The sequence below is a fragment of the Sus scrofa genome, chromosome 12 (genome assembly GCF_000003025.6).
Source record: "Sus scrofa isolate TJ Tabasco breed Duroc chromosome 12, Sscrofa11.1, whole genome shotgun sequence".
Taxonomy (NCBI): Eukaryota; Metazoa; Chordata; class Mammalia; order Artiodactyla; family Suidae; genus Sus; species Sus scrofa.
In genome coordinates, this window is record NC_010454.4 from 54,035,772 (window position 1) to 54,051,583 (window position 15,812).

The window sequence follows — 15,812 nt, forward strand, 5'->3', positions numbered from 1 at the left end:
GACAGAGATGCCCCAGCCTCCATCTGCTTCAGCCTTATTCCTACTCGGCTGCTACCCCAGGGGGCAGACCCGAGCCTCGGCTGGACACCTTACACACTGCCTTTTGCCCACCCGCTGGAAAGTCAGCTGCAGGCTGCAGACATCAGGGCAAGTCGCTCCTCAATACTGGACTGGACCACATTAAACACAAGCAGGCATCAGCAAGTTCATACGGCTCAATCTAATATATCAGCACGCACCCCGTGAGGACAAGGACACTCTCAACCTGAGACCACTCTCACACTGAGCAAAAGAATGACAGTGGCACAGTGTTGTCTGCTCTGCCCCGGGGCTGTGTACACTCCTGCAGGGCACCTGCTCTGTGCCGGGCCACCCACCATCCCTGCGCCTCAGAGACTCATCCATACAGGTGCCAAGCAGGGGAGGAGGGGGTGGGCGCTGGTCCTGGCAGCTCTCCAAACACTGGGAGCTTACACTGGATGGGGTATAAAGCAGACATCTGAGCAGCCAGCATTGCCCAGGAGTGACACAAAAGGAGACTTCCTCCCCAAGGGAATAGAAGGTACATCACGAGGTTGTCTTCTCCAAAGACACTCATACGTCTCCCGTCCCACGGGCTCCATCAAGAGGTGGAATCTGATTCTTTCCTTTAAACTTGAGTGGGCTTGGCGACTGCTTCAACTGATAGATGACAGCAGAGGGGATGCTGTGTGGCTTCCCAAGGTGATACAGCCACGGCCTCATCTGCTCAAAGACTTGCGCTTGGAGCTCTGGGTCATCGCACAGGACATCTGACTCGCCACCTGAAGGTCGCCATGACACGAGGAAGCCCAAGCCACGTGGAGAGGCTCTTTGTTTACAATTCCAATCCTAGCTGCTCAAATCTTCCCAGACATCAGTGCATGCAGACCAGCCAGCCCCATCGCGCACTGCCAGATTCCCGGCCCCCAGAATCCATGAGCGTACTAAAATGGTTAGAGCCTGCTGCCACTACGTTTGGGGTAGTTTGTTACACAGCAGTAGCATCAGGAACATACATATCCAGCATGGGTCCTACACCCTGACAGACACCAGGCCACATGGCCAGAAGCCACTGGACCATGTGTTCGGAAGAGCCCAGATGGGACAACAACTCAGACACGGGTGCCACCTATTAGGCAGCTAAGAGAGTCAGAGCAATTCAGAGGCGAAAGGACCCTTAGCGGGGTCCAGCCTAAGTTCATTTTCTCAAATTAAAACCTTTTCTTATCCAGTGCCTGTGACCATGAGACACCTTGCTGGATGCTGTAGCTGATAAAAAAAAAAACAACAACAACTGATACACTGTCCTTCATTTCAGATATGGAGCTTGGCTGATGCCAGCATGGAGGCTGCCACATTCTGCGAACGAGAATGGCCACGCAACACACCAGGCATGCTCCTGCTCCAGGACTCCCTCTGCCTGGAGTGCTCTGCTCGGCTAACCTCTGCTCTTTGCAGTCTTTAGGGTATGCTCTTAGTGCAGCCTTCTGGTAAACCCCACCTCTGGCCACGTGCTGCTTTATTTTTCCACCTCTCTTATCACCAGCTGACATACTATGCATGTTACATATTAGTGTTTTTGGTTCTTTGCTTTGGAGCAGAGAAAGGCTTATTGTAGGGCCAAGTAAGGGGAACAGGTGGCTCATGCTCGAAAACCTTGAACTCCCATGTTACTTGTTGTTTATCATGTTTATGGCGTGTCTCTCTCCTCCAGCCCCACCGGGATGTCCTCCACGAGGGCCTGGAAGAGGGTCTGGCACTTACTTGCTGGATGAACAAATGAATAATGGCTGAAGAAGCGGGCGATAAAGAGGTTTGATAGCAGGAGAGAGGAGAGCATGGGATCAAACATGTCCAGGTGCCTGAGATGGGGAGGCCGCTCTCTTCGTATGCATCACAGAACTGAGCCTGGGCAAGGCTAGGGAGGGCCACACGCCTTGCCTGGACAGCAGCTGGACATCTCCTTGGGTTAAAACCAGGCCGTCGGAGAAAGCCTTGCTCCTCTGATCATCTCATCTCTCGGAATGCCAAGGCAACAAGGAGGAAAACAACTGTTCTATTTTGTGTCTTTAATTCTGACCCTGAATATATAACGGGAGGTTTGTGAAATAGGAGTGAGAAGAAAACAGGAAGAAAAATGACCACATCACCTCAGCGGCTGGACCAGTCGTGGAAGAAAATGCTGGACAGTCCGACCCACATCTTAGACGTGAAGGAAGCAGACGTCCAAGAAGCCAAGAATCAGAGAGGGTGATTTACAAGGGAAAGAAAACTCTGCCAATTAAATTCTGGAGGCGAGCCCCAGCTTTGTCTCAGGATAGAGAGAAGAGGGGAATGTCAGGCGCCGGCGTGCAATTTCCTGGGACAGGAGTAAAAGAAGGAAGTGAGGTCCCCAAGTGAGAATGAATGCAAGAGTGAGAATGAGCACGTCCCAAAAGGAAGGCTCGAGAAGAACACTGACGATATCCAAAAGGGCCCGTGGAGTCATTCAGAGCCTAGGAGAGACGAGGTTAGCCACTCGGGACAGATGGTAGAGAGAAGGCGGAACTGCTCCACGACTCGTTCCCCCACGTCTTTTCTTAAGGAGGATGGTCATTCTACTGGAAGGTATGGATCAAAGACGGTTTATTCAGTCAGCAGCGAACATTATGGAGCATCTATTATTTGAGGGTCTTACTAGGCCCTGGGGGTTCAGAAATCTCAAGGGGCTCATGGTCAGAGGGACAATGATAGGCTTCTGAAAGTCCCAGGCAATGCAGTAGGACTACCAACAAGAAAAAAAAAAAAAAACACAAAAAAAGACCGATAACCTGGGAGTTCCCACTGTGGTGCAGTGGGTTAAGAACATGACTGCAGCAGTTCGGTTTCCTGTAGAGGTGTGGGTTTGATCCCCAGCCTGGTGCAGTGGGTTAAAGGATCCGGCACTGCCACAGCTGCAGTGTAGGTTGTAGCTGTGGCTCGGATTCAGTCCCTGGCCCAGGAACTTCCATGTGTCATGGGTGCAGCCATTAAAACAAACAAAACAAAACAAAACAAAACAAAACAAAAAACCAGACAAATAGCCTAATAGAAAAACGGACAAAAAGCTTGAATAGACCATTCACAAAAGAGGATCTCCGAATGGCCAATAAACACGCTAAGATGCTCGATGTCATTAGTCACCAGGGAAATGCAAATTCAAACCATGATGCAATCAATACCACGAGACACCCACTGCGGTGGCTACAATGAGAAAAAGATGGAGAACCCTGTTTGTGAGCATGTGAAGCACCCGAACCCTCACGACTGCGGGCGGGAGTGTGAACTGGTCCAGCCACCTGCCAAGTGGAACACCGCTCAGTGTTACCCACCAGAGCGCAGCCTGCGCCTGCCCCGTGACACAGCAGTTCCCTCTCCGGGCACAACCTCGAAAGACAAGCACCAGAAAGTTCAGAGCCGCACCTTTCAAAATAACCTCCAACGCAACCCTCCCCAGTGGGCGAGGCATCTTGGTGGCGTTCACGAGGGCAGGTGCAACGGAGGCGGGACAAGGTCAATGAGCAAAACTTCTCCAAGAAGGTAACCCCTGAGATGGGTTTGCAGGAAGGAGAAGCTGCCCTGGATGCAGGCCTGGTGGTGGGAGTGAGACAGCATGGTTCCTGCAGAGAACAGGCAGGCGTTCAGAACTCCTGGAGGATAAAGTCTGACTCAGGCGCACTGGAAGAGGAAGGTGCCCTGGCTGGGAGGTGGCGGACTATGTCTTAGATGCCATGTGAAGTGTGTCAGGGTTTACTCACGGGCCACATGGAACTACTGCCAAACTTCCAATGGGCAAATGTCACATCAGCCTGGGGATTCAGAGGACCACAACGGCAAGGGAGCGAGGGGGAGCCTGGGAGGAGAAGGGGCTGACAACCAAGGGCTGACACCAAGGGAGCTTGCCGCTTAAGAAGAATTGAGGGTTGCAGATGGGTATAAATACCTCTCAGAGTCATAAAGAAACTTGAGGTTGTGAAAGGGAACTGCCACTGCTCATCTTTGATGGATCAGAGAAAACGAAAGATGTATAAGGGAAAGACAGAGAGTGAGACAGACGGAGAAAGAGGGAGAAAGATGGGGGAAGACAGGGACAGTCACTGGAAAAGGTTGCCCCAATTGCAGAGAAGGTTAAAAAAAAGAAAAAAAAAAGTAGAATCTTGGAAACTACAGTCTCTAAGCCTGCAAGCGCCACCCCCCCCGCCCCAGCCGTGTTCTCAGCATGATGGGAAGAGGCAGTGTGTGAAGAGTCTTCGGCAAAGGATCCAGGGACCACCAGGGGCTGGAATGGACTCACTACCTAAGCCAGTAATACAAGACAAAGCACGAAAACAGCAGATCAGGAGTCCAGCCATTGGCTCAGGACATCAGAAAAAAATGTGAGCAGAATGGTAACAGATAAGCAGATTCACCACTGGCTTGAGAACCTCACCCAAGAGCCCTGGGGGCCTTCATCTGCGGGGTCTCCTCTTCTAAAAGGCCAGAGAACTCAGCTTTGGCTCCTTTAGAGCATGTCATGGGAAAAAAAATTGATAAAATAGAAGTAACACCCATTTTACCGTTTTAACCATTTTTAAGGCTACAGCACAGCAGCCTTAAGCACGTTCACAAAATTGTGTGATCATCACACCATCATCTCCAGAACTTTTTCATCTTCCCAAGCAGAAATTCGGGACCCTTTCAACGCTAATTCCCCCTTCCGCTCTGCCCCTGCCTCTGGTAGCCACCCTTCCATTTCTCTAGGAGCTGGATTACTCTTGGGACCTCAGAGACGTGGAATCAGACAATATTCATCCTTTTGTGATGGGCTTATGTCAGCATAACATCCTCAAGATTCATCCATATCGTAGCATGTATCAGGATTTCCTTCCTTTTTGAGATATTACATATAATATCTCGTTATAGGTATGTATAGATCACATTTTGTTTACCCACTCATCTGTAGATAGACATTTGGGTTGGTTCCACCTTTTGTTATAGTACGGCCTTTTTGTTTTCTTTTTCTTTTTTTTTTTTTTTAGGGCCACACCTGCAGCATATGGAGGTTCCCAGGCTAGGGGTCTAATCGGAGCTACAGATGGCAGCCTACGCTGCAGCCACAGCCATGCCAGATCCAAGCCGCAGCAGTGAGCTACACCACTCTTGTGGCAATGCTGGATCCTTAACCCACTGAGCGAGGCCAGGGATCAAACCCGCATCCTGAGAGGCTACATCAGCTTCTTAACCTGCTGAGCCACAACAGGAACTGGAGCATGCCATTTTTATGAATGGTTTTCAATAGAGCTTGGAAGGTGGGCTCCAGAACAGTAAAGGGATAAAGAACGATGACACGACAGTGAAGATTCAGAAAGATCTCAAGCTAATAGAGTTCAAATGGGGGTGAGAGTCATAATTGTCTTTGCATACCCATTCTCCTCTCTTCTATACAGTAACACCGTTTTTTAGAAAATTTAGATTACATTTCCCAGATTCTCTTGCAGCTAAGTGGTCACTGGACTACATTCTTGCCCATGGACTTTAAGCAGACACTGATGAGGGCAATTTCCAAATCATCCTTTTAAAAGGAACAGGCATGCCTTCTTCTCCCTCTTCCCTCCTCTTGCTAGCTGGAATGTAGATGTGATGGCAATCGCGAGAGCAGCTACCACGCACCACTAGATGAAAGCTACATGGGGAGTAAGACAAAGCAACGGGATAGCAGGAGTGTAGGTTCCTGACCGACCAGCCTGTCATATAAAGTCTGGACCACTTTATGCTTAGACATGAAGGAGGAATAAAGCTTTCTCTTGCTTAAGCCACTACCGTTTTGGGTCCCTGCAAAAAAACAGACCAATATACTAACTAGTATTTCAGTGACTGCTGATTTATCTGAGAAGCAAAATTATGTTTTTATTTGTCTATGACTGTGTCATTTAGATACAGCTGGCGGGATTTTCCCCAAATGTGTATGTATGGTCTGACCTTAAATAGAGACCACGTGGTGTACCCAAAATTCCCTTGTAAAAGGACACCTCATAAAAGCTGAAGTCATCCTGCAGAGAAGCAGCATGTATTTCCCACCTCTGTGTATCCCACTCTGGGGGAGCAGCAGGGATTGAGCTCTTGGAAGATCAGATATTTTTAGGAGCAAGCTGGGTTCACTGGCTGTCACTGAAGCAATTCCAGTTGAGAGGGTATTATTTTGGCAAATGAATTAGAGATAATGTCTTGCTACTTGATAAGAAGGTACCATGAGACTAAGGTAGGGGGCATGACAAAACTTTTTCTCCCTAGACAAGATCAAACAGGTTGGCGAAAAATTAGGTCCCCTGAACAAAACGATGGCAATAACAAAAAGATCTATGATGTCCAGAGGGAGTGGGAGGGGAACAGATGAGCAGATGAGGCCCAGAGGACTTTTACGGCACAGATGCTACTCTCTGTAGGATATTATAACGACAGATATATGTCATTGTACATTTATAAAACCCATCGGATGTAAAGCACCAAGAATGAACCCTTAAGGGAAACTACAGACTTTAGGTGATTATGATGAGTCAACGTAGATTTATCCTTGGTTTAAAAAAAAAAAAAAAAATCCTCATCTAGTCAGTGAGGTTGACAATGCAAGAGGCTCTGCATGTGTAGGGCAGGGGCATGAGGAAAAGCCCCACACCTTCCTCTCAGTTTTGTTGTAACCCTAAAATTGCTCTAAAAAATTTGGTCTTTATTTAAAACGTCATGTCCCCACCTCCACCTACTGAGCAGGTCTTAGGAGTCACGCAGTCGATGGGAAATACTCCCATCTTCAAAAATGAGCTGGATGGGTCAGGGGGCGGTGGAACCAGACTCTCTAAGAGGACTGAGTCTGGACTCAACCACGGCGCCAACCCCGTCCCTTCGACTTTCACCCTACAGGAGCCTTGGCAGGAGTCCGGGAGAGTTGAGGCTTGGCCCAAGAAGAGGCGGTCTCAGCTACCTCCATCTCAGGGAGAAGGCTGGACCAGGAATGGGAAGTTGCATCCCTGGCATCCAGTGCTTGGCCCAGTATGGAAGGCTTGCTTCTACCAATTCTCACACGTCCGCACCATCTTGTTTTTCTAGCAGAATCAGGTGCCTTCTCGACTCCCAAACAGCTCACCTGCCTCGGCCCTGAGCTCCGTGGCCTCACTCATCCAGAAACGTGTTATCTGGATGCCACACAAGGCTAGCCCTTGCTCAACTCGGCTTCTCACCTCCCTCCTCGACCCCACCCCTCAGGCCAGCCTCTGCCACTTTCAAGTAGGAGGTCTGACGATCAGATGCTTTAAAAGGCCAAACCCTTAGTTGTCCTTCCTCCACGCTTTAGAGCAAACCGCTCTATACAAACCAATATTATCACACCGTGACCCGCAGGCTAATGTCTCGGTGGCACAGGGGGGCCCTTGGGCCTCTGCCCTGCAGGAGGGCAGCTCAGGCTCTCTGATGGGTTCAGAGAAAGAATTCACCCCAGGAAACAACGTCAGGTCATCAGAAGCCATGTGATGAGGCGGAGGCCAAAGATGGTCTCCCACTCGCTGGGAAGAAGACATGGATTAGTCCTGTCCCCGGGCCCCAGAGAGCCCGAGCAACCGTCTCAGACCTTCCTGGACGCTTGTGTTGGAGCCCAGAGATAGGCAGGGGCCGCGGACACAGGGCTGGGTTCCTGCGGGTTCTGTGGCGGTGGGCCCAGGCTGGTGGGTGGGCGCCCCCAGGCTGCCACCGCCCTCAGAGGAGGCAGGGAGGCCAGTCCCGGCCCCCTCGGCCCATTTCTCAGGGGGGCATGGAGAGGGGCGTCGCTCTCTGTCTTGGATGAAGCATCTCTCTCCTGGGGAGGCCTTTCCACTCCTGTCCCCACACCCAGAAAGCCTTCACTCCTCCCCAAAGCATAACTCCCCTTCAAAAAAAAAAAAAAAAAAAAAAAAAAGAGAAGCAGCAGCTCATCCCTGCTCCAGAGTGAGTGAGGGGAGTGTCTCTTTGCTGTGAAAGCTTCCCCACATTAGACCAATGGGGCCACGTTTGCAAACAACGCTTTCGAAGTTGAAATGTGCAAGTTCTCAACAACGACCCGGCGTGCTTAAATTTCTCCCGATTTAAAAACTTGAATTCCAACAACCCAAATGTCCATCAACAGAGGATTGGATTCGGAAGATGTGGTATATATACACAATGGAATACTACTCAGCCATAAAAAAGAATGACATAATGCCATTTGCAGCAACATGGATGGAACTAGAGACTCTCATACTGAGTGAAATGAGCCAGAAAGACAAAGACAAATACCATATGATATCACTTATAACTGGAATCTAATGTCCAGCACAAATGAACATCTCAGAAAAGAAAATCCTGGACTTGGAGAAGAGACTTGTGGCTGCCTGATGGGAGGGAGAGGGAGTGAGAGGGATCGGGAGCTTGGGCTTATCAGACACAACTTAGAATAGATTTACAAGGAGATCCTGCTGAGTAGCATTGAGAACTTTGTCTAGATACTCATGTTGCAACAGAACAAAGGGTGGGGGGAAAATGTATACATGTAAGGATAACGTGATCCCCTTGCTGTACAGTGGGAAAAAAACCAAAAAACAAAAAAAAAACTTGAATTCCACATCTCCCTCCAAGGTCAGCCTGGCCAGGCCACCCCAGGGATGGCTGAAGAACCCCCAGAAGTCATCCAAGCATTTCTTTGCCCCACTCTCCCTGAAAACAGCCCTGCGGATTGCCCCACAGCCTGCCAGGCAGGCAGCGAGCAGGCAGGCAGGCAGGCGGGGCAGGAAGCCCCTCTGCCTTGTAAACACCATGTCGCAAACAGACACTTCCCCAGGCTCCTATCAAGGCGGGGTCACCAGCCTGGGAGTGGTTTGTCTGGGGGCCGTTTCCAGCTTTCAGACCTAACAGAGCGGCTGCCTTAGATCTCAGTCACCTGGCGGGCGGGGTGAAGATGGAGTCGCGTCTTAGCAGCTGGAGTTTGCCAGGGGCTCCGGGGTCTGAAGCAGCCTAGAGAAGGACATCAGCTTTGTCCCGCCTGTGCCAGAGTGTCAAGATGCCTGGTTTTGTCCCTTAGATGCCTACAGAATCCCTTAGATGCCTGAACCCCACAAAGATCTCAGATATGGGGGGCAGCCCAATCTGCCAGAGCATCAGCCCGCACGGCTGAGCCAGCCTCCTCCGGGCTGCTTCACCCAGGCAGTCATTCACTCCGCACACACCCACCCAGCACCATCACCCCCTGGCCCTGTGCTGCGGGGTGGGTGCCAAACAGGCCGGTCGGGAAGTTTTCCTCACCAGGAGGGGGATAGGAGAGGCCAGAACACCCGTTAGGTCCGGGGGGACTGAGTCAGGCGGTCTGGCCGGAGGGAGGGTGAGGATTCATGGAGAAGACCTGGTCTTTGACTTGAAAACCCAAGACCGTGGACTCTGGACTTGGCCCCGGAGGCAGGTGGCACCGAAGGCTTGACAAAGGCGTTTTCATGAGAAGAGTCTCTTGGGGAAGCAAGGGAGAGCGTGGGGCCCCAAAGGCCCCCGAGCGGGCATATAGGACAGTGATGAAAGCGGAGTTTAGTGGCAGGAGGACGATGGGGAAGTAAGAAGAAGCAAGAACCTTGGGGGAAAGGAAGCCCCCGCCAGAGGCGGCTGGATGACAGACGCCAGGGACAGGGAGGGTGGACGAGCCGTGGATGACTGCGTCTCCAGCCTGGGAGTCTGGTTTCACCAGATGCCCCAAATAGGGAAGTCGACAGAGGAGGCACGCCGTGCCAGTGAGGAGCTGGCTCTGGACCCGGGTTCCAGCTGAAATGGTGACAATGACCAACATTGGAGAGAAGGGTTTGGGTGACGGAGACAAGCCTGTGCAGAGATGGGGAGTTCCCGCTGTGGCTCAGTGGTAATGAACTCGACTAGGATCCATGAGGACGTGGGTTGGATCCCTGGCCTCACTCAGTGGGTTACGGATCTGGTGTTGCCCTGAGCTCTGGTGTAGGTCACAGATGTGGCTCGGATTCCACGTGACTATGGCTGTGGCGTAGGCTGGCAGCTGCAGCTCCCGTTCGACCCCTAGCCTGGGAACTTCCATATGCTGCAGGTGCAACCCTAGAAAGAAAAAAAAAAAGCGTATCCATGGATGGCAGAAAGAGGCATGTACAGAGGGGTGCCAGGGGGTATATACGGGGAAACAGGCTCTGGGTTGGGCTGCCGGGCATCAAAGGCTATAGAGGGTTCAAAGGGAGATGCAGGTTGGGAGGAGGCCATTGGAATCTGCCATTACAAAGCCACCAGTGACCCTAGAGGAAGCCACCTGGTAGGGGAGCCTGGCCAGAGGGAGGCACGGCGCCACTGTAATCAGAAGGACGTGCGTCCCTGGGAGTCCTGCCCTAACATGGGCACCATGAGGGAAGGAGCAGGTCTCCTCGCTGCTCAGTCCACCAGAGCGGCCCCTGCAAGTGCACTCTGGGAGAGCAGCCTTTGAAAACCCGCGGATGTCAGAATATTGAGCCCACTGACCCCAGAGGGAGCAAGCTCAGAGCGATGAGGAGGTTGGTGGGGCCAGCAAGGACCACAGCTTTCATCTGTTCCCATCCTGTCGTCTGGACACCACCCCCACAGCCCCCGGTGTTCTCATCAGCACAATAACAGGCCAAGCAGAGCTCTCAGCTTTGGGTTTTCTCAAAATGAAACTCCCAAGATGGCAGTACAGAAGTGAATGCAAAATGCAAACGAAATGCTGGCTCGGAAACCCCAACAAGAGGCCATTCATTCCCAGTGCAACCTGGAGGCTGGGCAGGTGGGCTCTGAGAGCTTACCTGGGACAGCCACTGGAAGGGGTGCCTGCGCTGGTCCATTTCACCAGGTGTCGGGAGGAGCCAAAAACAAGAGACTCCCCCCTGCCCCTGGAGTTCCTGTCAATGGCTCAGTGGTAATGAATCTGACTACTGTCCAAGAGGATGCGGGTTCGATCCCTGGCCCCACTTGGTGTGTTGGGAATCCAGCATTGCCGTGAGCTGTGGTGTAGGTCACAGATGCAGCTCAGATCCCAAGTTGCTGTGGCTGTGGTGTAAGCTGGCAGCAGCTTCGGTTCCAACTTGACCCCTGGCCTGGGAACTTCCATGTGCCTCGGGTGTGAGCCTAAAAAGCAAAAAAAGAAAAAGAAAAAGAAAAGAGAGAGAGACACCCCCCCCCGGCCACCAAACCCCCGAAAGTCCATCCTCCAGCACGTGATGTGGGTGAGCATCCCTGTATCCAGAGGTGGCTCCAGGGTCTCACCACAGACGCCTCGGGCTCTTGAACCACCACTGTGCTCAAGAGGAGGGGAGAGGCAGGGGGATTTGTGAGGGAACTGCCCAGCTTTGGGATTTGTTTACTCAAGGCCACCGAATTTCCTAAATTCAAATTATGTTCTCAGAACAACCAACTTTTACATTGTCAGTAAGTGGCAGCCACTGAGATTTGGAGAACTAGAGACTCCGGAGTGAAGTGCTCTCGGTGTCCAGCCTCGTGGCTTTCGTTTCTACAAGCGACAGGCATTTTCCCTGAACACTTCTGCCGACGGGGAACTTACTACCACAAGTTCCACTGGCCATCTGTTCTGAATTTCTCTGACATCTTCCTGGCAGCGAGCTGAGGTCTGTCTCCTTCACTGGCCCTTTGCCTTCTTGGAGAGTGAGCTCCCCACGGCAGGTCCTAACCTTTTCCAAAGATGCTGCCCCTTCCAATGCCTGAAGATAAATATTATTTCTCCCCGTGTCCCCTTCTTAGAGGGACAACATCTCTGCTTCTGTGGTCATTGGTACTATGCCATCGCTACCCGGGTTAGCTTCCTCTGGCCATAAGGCGGTGCTTTATCAGCATTCCCACTAAATGCAGCCCCCGCACGGATCAGCTTTCCGAGCCTGGATGGAAGCATCTTAGCGTGAAAATGGGCCTTTGCTCAGGGGAAGGGAGAGAAAATAAAGTCTCAAGGGAATTAGGGGCTGACGGTTGGAGGCCCGAGAATCAAAGATGATTCTCAGGTTCCGGTTTGGGAGCACGGAGGTGACAAGTGTGTACCTGGGAGGACGGGGGCTGGGGGGGTGGGGGGGGGACAGGAAGGTTTGCGGGAGGGTGGGGGTTGGAAGGAACCAAGAATCCAGCCGTGGAAGACCTAAAGGCCAGAGCTGCTCTCCCGACTTCCGAGCAACAGATCATTCCCTGCACTACAAGCTGTCCCCTGGGAGCAGAAGGACACGAAATATGCCTCTGAAGTCACTTGGCAAAACCAGCCCCGCACAGCCTGACAACAGCAGCACAGAAAAGGAAAATATAGGCCGACCTGACTCAGAAGCATAGATGCAAAAATCTTAAAGGGAATCACAGCACGTCGGCACTGGATTGAAAGAATGCGACACCTCGACCCAGTAGTTTATTCCAGAAGCGCAAGGAGGTTGAACAGAAGAAGGAAGTTAATGATCAGACATGTCAGGCAAATCGATCTCGAAGAATACAAGGCTTTCCCCGGCAGGTGCTTCAGGTCGTGACCGACAAACCGAACTTCCATTCATGCTTTTTCAAAGCCTCCGAAATGAGGAATTGAAGAAAACTTCCTTCGCGAGTGGCACTTGACTTTAAGGCCTTGGCACTAAAGAGCTGTGACCACATGAGCGAAACAAAGCCTCAGGCTCATGCCCGTCCCTGGGGACTCGGGTGGCGGTGAGAACGTTTGCGGCAACAGCCCCGGCCGGGGCCACCTCTCTGTTCCGGGACCACCTCCATCAGTGCTGACAGCCACCAGCACGCACCTCCTCTGCCTCTCGTTTCTGCCCTTAAATCTAGCTCCCTCTTTGGTGGGGTTGGGTGGGGGGAGGGTCAGGGCAGAGGGCTTCTTTTAGGGACACCACTAGCCAAAGGAGCGCTCTGGAATCATCTTGGAAATGGGCCGAAATCACGACTTGATGGCAAACCCAGGAAGCGTGTCCATGGCGACAGCTCGGGAGCGGTCAGGGGCTCAGCCTCGGGCACCGCAGCCCCAGATCTCCCCCGCGAGGCACCAGCGGCCTCCTCCAAGGTCCGCAGGTGTCCGTTGCCCATCGTCACCCCCACTTTGTCCTGCGTGGAGCTGTGCTGCGGGTCAGTCAAAGAAATCTCTGTAGGGCAACTCCTGTTTTTGGGAAGCATCGCTTCCAATCCTGGGTCCCTTGGTGGACGGCAGAGATCTGAGAAGACGGGAGGCTTTTTTTTTTTAGGGTTGCACCTGAAGCATGTGGAAGTTCCCAGGCTAGGGGTCGAATGTGAGCAGTAGCCACTGGCCTATGCCCCAGCCAGAGCAAATATCAGATCGGAGCCGCATCTGACACCCACACGGCAGCCAGCCGCACTGAGGTGAGGGTTCGAAATGCATCCTCAGGCACACTAGTCAGGTGCTTCACCTGTTGGGCCACAATGGGAATGCCAAGACCCTGAGGCTTGAGGCAAAACTGTGAAAGCTGTGTGCTTTCGTGCGGGGGGTGGGGTGGGGGGGGCAATGAGAAGATGATTTAACACCTCAAACCCCTCCGGGAAGAGCTGTAGGGGCAGATGTGATTGAACCCGAAGGTGCACCGAGGAGGTGAAGGGGCCTCAGCCAGGCTGCGTGGAAGTGGCTGTGGGAAGAAGGGGCCGTGGGAAGAAATGCCTGATTAAGAATCAAATTAAGAATCCGTAGAGATCTCGTGCTTCTGGGAAGAAAACGGGATGAAGAAGAAGGATGTGGGGGCTGAACGGGGACGATGTCTTAGAGAACAGAGAAGATAAGGGTTGCTTAATCCTGCAAGAACAGCAGCTCCGGAGGAGGACGGGGCGATCGCCCAGCAGACAGCGCGGTGGTTTTCTGCGGACCGAGACCCTCTGCTGTGGGTGGTCAACGTGAAGGCACAAATGCCAGAACTCCTTCCAGAACCCCAGCAGCAGCAACGAAGCACGCGCTGGGTTGATGACCAGTGCAGAGGAAAAGGGAGGTGCCGCCTAATCGTATTTATAGCTGTTATGTCAAGAAGCCAGACCTTGGTGTATGGGGGAGGGGCAAGGAAGGCGGCAGTGGGGTGCAGGGGGGGAGCCCCCAGCCTGGGCCCAAGTTTTCTCACCTGGTTCTCACAGAAGAGGAGGGCCCCACACCCCACACAGATTGGGAAGGAACACCAGAGAGGGGGCAGCCAGAGGGTGCTCAGGCCGGTCTGCTCAGTGTTAGGGATTATTTTTATTAGCATTGTTCTTTTCTTTTCTTTTTTCTTTCTTTTTTTTTCTTTTTAGGGCCACACCCGCAGCATATGGACGTTCCCAGGCTAGGGGCCAAATCTGAGTTGCAGCTGCAGGCCTACACGATGGCCACAGCAACGCCAGACTCTTAACCCACTAAGTGAGGCCAGGAATCGAACGTGCAACCTCATGGATACTAGGCGGAGTCTTAAGCCACTGAGCCACAACGAGAACTCCCTATTTTCTTCTGTTTCTTCTCAAGTCTCATCCGCATGTGACTTTTCAGGCAGCCTCTTCTTAACCCCCACGCTATCCTGGGCTCCCCCGACAGCCTCCCAGGACCCCATCACTCTCACGATGGTGACTACATGGTATGCGTCTAGGGGCTTATTTCCACCAGGGTGGGAACATTATCTGTCTCCTCCAGGATCCCCAGAGCCTGGCACATGGCTGGCACGTGGAAGGAGCTCGGTGCAGAGGGGCTGCCCCAGCGTATGGAATGTTGGGAGTGAAGAAGGGGCTGCGGAAAGCATCTCATGCATATTTCCAGGGAGATGGGGAACCGGTACCCACACACGTCTGTGGATTCACCCAGGGTCCCCAGGGCTGGGAGTGGAGAGGTCCTGGGGAGGGGGGGGGACAGTCACACGGCCCCCTGACTCCAAGGGAGGCAGAGGCTTGTGGCTGTCACACCCCAGCCCTGCCCCCCACAAGGAAACCACACAGACCCATTTGCCTAGGTCAACAACAACAGCAGCCAGACTCCAGGACACGAAAATGAAAAGCACACCACTCCCTCCCAGCCCCACCCTCTGCCCCCAACACCACCCTGCCCTCGGCAGCCTCCACGGTTGCTGTGTGTGGATTTCTCGCCTAGGAGATCCTGGGGGGTTTCATGGGGAGAGCTGAACAGCCGTGCTGGGCAGCAGGAGGCTCTGGGGAGCAAGCCACCAGGTCACTGGTCAGACCCTGCAGGCTGGAGTGGCCGGCTGGCTCTCGTAGGACATGAAAGGCGCAGTGAGGATGGAAGGATGGGGTGGCCAGCGCTGTGGGGTGAGGTGGGGGTTGGGAAAGACTTCAGAGATGATGAGGTTGGAGCTGGGCAGCCAAGGATGATTTCACAGTCCACCAGGCAGGTTGAGGAAGGGAAGGGCAATGTGGAGAGAAGGAACAGCATGTGCAAAGGTACAGAGGTTTGCGTGAACCTCAAAAAATGAAGCAGGGAGGTTGGACCAGGGCTGGGGGATGGGAGGCCTTACAAGCCACACGAAGAGGTTACAGACCTTCTCAGAAGGCAAGGGCAGGTCTGAAAGGTGTGCAGTTGGCAATCCACTCACATCACCATGGCAACAGAAGAGAGGCTGCCCTGGGAACTGGGGAAGGCTGGAGGCTAGATGCTGGAGGCCAGACTCTAAAGCTCAAAGCCTAGGACCCCAGCTGGGAGACCCAGTAGATTCAAAGGTGTGACCCACGTCTTCCCACTCATCAGCCCCCACCCTCCCGGATCGTGGGCACATCGCTACAGCGTTCTCTCACTTATCCGGAAATCGTGGGGGGGGGGGCTGAGAACCCCACCT

General features: G+C 52.8%; 1 protein-coding gene across 1 annotated transcript in view; it reads right to left on the bottom strand.

Moving 5' to 3' along the window:
* Positions 1 to 11,156, bottom strand: part of PIK3R5 (phosphoinositide-3-kinase regulatory subunit 5) — a gene marked incomplete at its 5' end in the record, with an annotated part of 67,722 nt that extends 56,566 nt beyond the window's left edge. Inside the window, 1 exon segment of the mRNA NM_213851.1 lies at positions 10,833 to 11,156.